Source organism: Salvia hispanica, chromosome 1 (genome assembly GCF_029641045.1).
Source record: "Salvia hispanica isolate PSC_SH4W2 chromosome 1, Shi_PSC_v1, whole genome shotgun sequence".
In the NCBI taxonomy this organism is placed as follows: domain Eukaryota; kingdom Viridiplantae; phylum Streptophyta; class Magnoliopsida; order Lamiales; family Lamiaceae; genus Salvia; species Salvia hispanica.
Genome location: NC_142692.1, coordinates 37,444,515 through 37,451,799, shown reverse-complemented (window position 1 = coordinate 37,451,799; position 7,285 = coordinate 37,444,515).

The window sequence follows — 7,285 nt, the reverse complement described above, 5'->3', positions numbered from 1 at the left end:
TTCCCTTCTAACAAAACAAATGCTCTCAAGAAGGAGATCCAAGAATGTAAGCAAGAATATGATGAATCGTTGAGTCAGTATTGGTCCAGGTTCAAAGGGTTGCTCGACGCTTGTCCAAACCACCGGATGATGGAAGCCGAAACCTACTATCTATTCTATGAAGGGGCGAGACCTGAGTCCAAAGATCTGATGAACACCGCTAGTGGAGGAAATTTCACCAAGAGGAAGGTGAGCGAGGCCCGAGAGATACTGGGAAGATTAATTGATGCAAAAAAGGCATACGATTCACCTCGTACCATTCTAAGGAGAGGGAATGCGGATGCAGTCACAGTGCAAAATGAAGAAAGGGTGGATGCCCGAGTGGATGCAAGGATGGATGTCAGAATGGAGCAGCTCGAGAAAACTATCCTAACTGCCCTAGGGAAGAACGATTCACCGGGTCCAACAGAGAAAGAAAAACAAGCACTGGTCCAGAGGATGGTTACAATTATTGCGAATCTCAAGGAGGGAAGGATTATCCAGCCCATATAAATGCAGTAGGAAATTGGAACCAAAATAATCAAGGCAACAATTGGAACCAGTGGAGAATCAAAGACGCTCCATGGAGGGACAATCCATGCTTCAGGTGGTCCGAGGGGAATCAAAACCCTCAACTCCAGATTACTAACTCGGAAGGAAACCAAGGAAACCAAGGGAACCAACCCAACTGGTCCGGAAGGAGTCAAGAGGGGCAAGACAACTGGAATCAAGGAGCACAAGGTAATTGGAGCCAAGGAGGTCAAGGAAATCAATCCAGCTGGAACAATAGGAACCAAAATAACCAAGGAAGCTCATATGTACCCCCACACCAGAGGAACAACAACTATCAGGGGTCAGGGAATCAGTACAACAATAACCAAGGAGGTCAAGGGAATTTTCGCCCGCATCAAGGGGGTGGACCGAATCATGGTCAAGGGCCAAGTGGTAGTCAACCCAACACTCGGGTCCAGAGGAACCTGGATGATATGGTCCATGACCTAGTGAATTCTCAACAGCACATGCAGAACAACTTGCTGGCAAATAATGACGTGGTCCACAAGCTCCAGGATGCTCAGCAGGAACACAAGGCTGCGATGGATCTAATGTCAAAGCAACTATCTCAGATCGCAACATCCCTGAGCGATATGCGAGGGAATGAGGGAAGGATTCCAGCCTCAGTAAAGCCACCAGAAAGGGCAAACATCAGCCAGGTTACCCTGAGATCTGGGAAAGCATATGAAGGACCCAAGCTGAAGGAAAATGATGAAATGTCAGTGCCAAGGAGCGAGGATGTTATCCACCCGGTCCAGCAAAAAGAAGAAGTTAGAGCAGAGGATGATCTTCAAGCCGGTGACTTGGGAGGATCGTTACCTCGGATGGCAGACCCATTTTTCTTAGACCCAGAGCCTGAGGTAGAAATTGAAAAAAAAGAAGAAGGAGAGGCGGAAGAACCCTCTAAGGAAGATCCTACCAACACGATAAAGAGGGTGAAACCTTTTCCCTACTGAGGAGATGCCAAGAAAAAAAAGGACAACCCCGTGGATTTCATGGAGATCTTTGGAAAGCTGGAGATCAACCTCCCGTTCCTGGAGGCTTTGAAGCTCCCCTCGTTCAGTAAATTCATTAAGGAATTCGTTGCAGGCAAGGCAAAATCTGACGGGAAGATCGTGATCGGGGAGAATGTATTTGCAGTAATTCAGAAAAGGATAATGCCTTCAAAGCAAACTGACCCAGGTATGTTTACCTTACCTATCACTATAGGAGGTGTCAGAATTGAGCATGCAATGTGTGATTTAGGTGCATCTATTAATGTGTTACCGCTTTCCATATACAAAAAACTGGTAGGAGCGAGAATGACGGATACGAAAGTGGTAATCCAACTAGCTGATAGATCATGCATTAGCCCTGAAGGAGTATTAGATAATGTGATAGTAAAAGTTCATAATTTTTTATACCCTGCTGATTTTCATGTGATAAAGATGAGTGACAACGAAACAGCTGAGTCTAGTGGCGTTCTTTTAGGGAGACCATTTATGAGGACCGCTAAGACTATAATCGATGTTTTTGATGGCACCATCTGTTTGGATTACAATGGGGAGAAATTCACTTTCAGCATTGATGAAGCTATGAGGAAACCACTAGACGTGGAAAACCTCCATTTTGTTGATGTCATTAACCCCATGGTCCAGGAGTTTCTTGAGACCGAACTATTGCAGGAACAGGTGGACACCTCGGAACTGACTGAATCCATGAGGAAAGAAGTTGCAGGATGGTGTGAAGCAATTATGGGACAAGGGCTATCTGACGGAGAGATCACAAAGGCAATAATGGATTTCTGTGGTGAGGCAAGATCCCCTGGGTCCAAGGAATCAGTTCAACTGGCCAGTATGGAAAAGTTGCCAGAGTTGGACGAGCTGGTCAAGAAAGGTATGGAGAAAAATCCATTACCCCCTGAAGTACCCCCACCAAAGAAGGAATTGAAGAATCTTCCTCCGGGTCTGAAGTATGCTTACCTAGGAGAAGGCGAATCTCTGCCTGTCATAATCAACAGCCTTCTGACCCAGGAGCAGGAAGTCAAACTATTAGAAGTGCTGGGGAGGAACCAGAAAGCAATAGGATGGACTCTGTCTGACCTAGTGGGGATCATCCCCGACCTATGTATGCATCACATCCGTTTGGAAGAAGGAGCCAAAGCATACCGAGATCCACAAAGAAAACTCAACCCCAATATGAGGGAGGAAGTCTTAAAGGAAATATTGAAGCTGCTAGCCCTGGGGATCATTTACTCTATTCCCGATAGTGAATGGGTGAGTCCTGTCCACATGGTGCCGAAGAAATCAGGAATACAAGTAGTCAAGAATGACCGCAACGAGCTTGTGCCCACAAGGTTAGTCACGGGATGGAGAATGTGCATAGACTACAGGAAACTCAATGCAGCCACACGCAAGGATCATTTCCCACTACCCTTCATCGACCAAATGCTGGAGAGGTTGGCGGGAAAACAATACTTCTGCTTTCTAGATGGTTACAGTGGGTATTTTCAAATCTATGTCAACCCAGAGGATCAGGAGAAGACCACATTTACCTGCCCCTTTGGAACTTATGCCTACCGGAGAATGCCTTTTGGTCTATGCAACGCACCTGGGACATTTCAGAGATGCATGATGAGCATTTTCTCAGATTTGCTGGAAGATTGCATAGAAATTTTTATGGATGATTTCACCGTCTATGGAGATTCTTTCGAGGCTTGCCTGGGGCACCTAGATGTTGTTTTGGAGAGTTGCAGGAAGAAGAACCTGGTGCTAAACTACGAGAAGTGCCACTTCATGGTCAAGGAGGGGATAGTGCTGGGACATGTTGTATCAGAGAGGGGCATCGAGGTAGATCAAGCAAAGGTGGAAGTAATCTCTAAGCTTCCATACCCAACGAATCAGAAGGAAATCCGTGGATTCTTGGGACATGCAGGGTTCTACCGAAGATTCATAAAAGACTTCGCAAAAATTGCCCAGCCCCTAACACGACTTCTGCAAAATGATGTGGAGTTTAAATTTGATGATAAATGTGAAGAAGCCTTCCAGCTACTCAAGGATCGTTTGGTCAAAGCCCCGATAATCCGCTCGCCCAACTGGGATTACCCCTTCGAGGTAATGTGCGATGCGAGTGACTTTGCCATAGGAGCAGTTTTAGGCCAGAGAATCGAAGGAAAAAGTTATGTCATATTTTACGCCTCGAAGACTCTCAACCAGGCCCAGAAGAACAATGACACCACCGAGAAGGAGATGCTGGCTGTGGTGTACTCATTTGAAAAATTCCGACCATATCTACTGGGGTCAAAGGCAATAGTGTTCACTGACCATGCAGCCATTAAGTATCTTCTAGCCAAGAAGGAATCAAATCCAAGGCTAATCCGATGGGTGCTGCTATTGCAAGAGTTCGACTGGGAAGTCAGAGATAAAAGAGGGACCGAGAATAGAGTGGCCGACCATTTAAGCAGGATTACCCAGGGAAAAGACGAGGAAGTCGTCCCTGACGCTTTCCCAGAGGAGCACTTGTATTACTTAGGGGAATCCACTAGACCAATCAGATGGGTAGCAGTGTTAGCATTAACTGGGCCCGAGGAGTCAGAGAAATGGAAAGGCAAGCTGAATGACGAGCCTTGGTTCGCTGACCTGGCGAATTATTTGGTCACTGGAGAATTACCGACCGCACAAGAAATCACCAGGGCCCAGAGGATGAAGATTAAAAGCGACTCCAAGTATTACTTTTGGGATGACCCATACCTCTGGAAGATGGGTCCAGATCAAGTAATAAGAAGGTGTATTCCAGAGTGGGAGCAAAGAGACGTGCTAAACCATTGCCATGCGCTAGCGTGTGGTGGACATTTCGGCCCAAGAAAGACGGTAAGAAAAGTTCTGGATAGCGGTTTCTACTGGCCTTCGCTGAATAGAGATGCTTATGAGTTCTGCCAGAACTGCAGTAGGTGCCAACTGACCGGAGGGATTTCTATGAGAGATGAGATGCCACAGACTCCAATAATAGTTTGCGAGATTTTTTATGTTTGGGGCATGGACTTCATGGGCCCATTCCCATCTTCGTATGGAAATACGTACATATTGGTTGCTGTAGATTATGTGTCCAAGTGGATCGAGGCCAAAGCTACAAGTTCGAGCGACGCAAAGGAAGTCTCAAGATTCCTAAAGGCCAACATATTCAACCGGTATGGCGTACCCCGAGCGATCATCTCAGACCAAGGAACTCACTTCTGTAATAGGACGATTGAAGCGCTGATGAGAAAGTATGGAGTCCACCATCGGTTATCTACTCCATATCATCCCCAGTCTAATGGGCAGGCTGAAATCTCGAATCGAGAAATAAAGGGCATCCTGGAGAACACAGTGAATACCTCGAGAAAGGACTGGAGCAAACGTCTAGACGATGCTCTCTGGGCCTACAGAACCGCTTACAAAACACCAATAGGAATGTCACCCTACAGATTGGTATTTGGAAAAATGTGTCACCTGCCCGTGGAGATAGAGCACAAAGCATATTGGGCAGTCAAGGAAATGAACATGAAGGCTCATGCCTGTGAGGAAGAGAGGAAGATGCAACTGCAGGAACTGGAGGAATTGAGGATGGAGTCATATGACTCAGCCATGTGGTATAAGGAGAGGACCAAACTCTGGCACGACAAAAACCTCCGGGTCAAGGAACTGCAGGTTGGGCAGAAAGTACTCCTTTTTCAATCAAAGCTCAAGCTCATGCCTGGGAAGCTGAAGTCAAAATGTATAGGGCCTTACACCATCGTTGGCATTCGACCGCATGGAGCAGTGGAAATTCAGGGAGTCAATGCTAACTCTGTTCCGTTCCTTGTTAATGGTCATAGAGTGAAAGTGTTTAGGGATAGTTCGAAGTTGTGTGAAGTGGAAGAGATTCCACTCCACACACCTTCCACTATTGCCTAGTAAGCCATGTTTAAATATTCTTCGGGAATTACTGGGTCAGGTAGATAGGGTAAAATTTTCGATCAGCTGACTGGACCAGTTAATTCCCAAGAATATTTAAACATTTAGGTGTAAATAACATAAATAAGTTTTTTATGAAAATACAAAAAAATAAAATATATATATATATATATATATATATATATATATATATATACTCCTAAAAACCAAAAAGATTTTTGAAAATTCTGATCGTCTGTGGAAATGCACAAGTGTGAAGGGCTCATCTCTTTGACCCAGACGTTCAGCAAATTTCGTTATCTTTACTAAGTGTTTCGGATTACCAGGTCAGAGGGAAGTGAGAAAAATCAGGGGGAAGTTTGAATTTTGAATTTTAAAAAAAAGAGCTGGCGATGCGTACGGTTGCTCGCGTCAGAGACGCGACCGTTCGCCTGCAGCCAATCATAATATTCCCTTTTCTATTTTATTTCCTTTTCCTTTTCTTTTCCTTTTAATTATTTTATTTTCTTTTTATTTTCTTTTTCCTAAAATAACTTCCCTAAGAAAACTAATTAACGTCCCCCACCAAAAAATTATTTGCTCATAACTCACCATTCCCAAACTTTTTTTTCTCTCTGCAGATCCGAGAAACATCAAACCCACCGCCATTAACCACCGCTGTTAACCACCGCCGTACACGAAGATGCAGAAAAATCCGGTGTCACGCACAACCCGCGGGAAGAACCCGCCAAAAGGAAAGACCACAAAGAAGGTGACGGAGGCGACGAGTTCGACTCCCACGGCCGAGAAAACACCCACGCCGCCACCAGAAGAAAACCCCATTCAGCCGGAAGTTCCACCGCAGCCCATACCGACTGAAGTGCAACCACAGCAAAACATCGGACAAGACAACCCCGCCGAGGCGAAATCCGACGAAGCGGAACCGGATCCCGAGGAAATCATACAAGAATTCATGAGGAAGTACGGGAAAGGGCCGAAGGCGAGCAAATTCTTCGCACAAATGTCAGAGGCATGCAGGAAACAAGAAGAGGTAATTCCTTCCCTAACCCCACTTACAATTCCACCAAGACCCCATACATTAATCGAAACACCCACTGCACAAGCCTTACCCACACACACAGAAAACCCCCAACTTTTACCTAGAACCCTAACTCAAGAGACGAACCCCCCACACACTATTCCTCAAACAGAAACTGAGCCCCACGCCGAACCCTCTGCAAATATAGAAGAAACTGATGCTGAGGAGGGTGATAGGATGGGTCTGGAGGAATTAGAGAGAGAGGATGGAGGGGGTAGTCTAGGAGAGCAAGAAGAAATACCGGATGTAGAGGCCGCTGGGTCAGGGGATGAGAGGAAAAAAGAGGAGGGTGAGGATGGTGGGGAGAGTGATAGAACAGAGGAAGTGGGTCAAGAAGAAACAGGGGAGGTGGAAGCGAGTGAAGAACAGGGTATAGAGGAGACTGAGGATGATGGGAAGGGTAGTGAAGGTAGCGTAGGTGAAGAAGGTGAGACGGGTGTTGACAAGGAGGCTGAGAAAGAAGGTGAGAGTGTTGATGAGGAAGTTGCTGTTAAGGAGGCTGAGAAAGAAGGAGAGAGAGTTGATGATGAAGTTGATGTTGAGGAGACTGAGAAGGAAGTTGAAAAGAATGAGGAGGAAGGAAGAGACGGCGAAGAGCAAGATGCCGAGAATGTTTGTGAAGGAATCGAGACTGACATCGTCGTGGTGGACGATACGACTACCGATGAACAAGTGACTCCGACGGATGAGAGGATGACGAGGAGGCAATCCCGTCTGAACAGAAAGC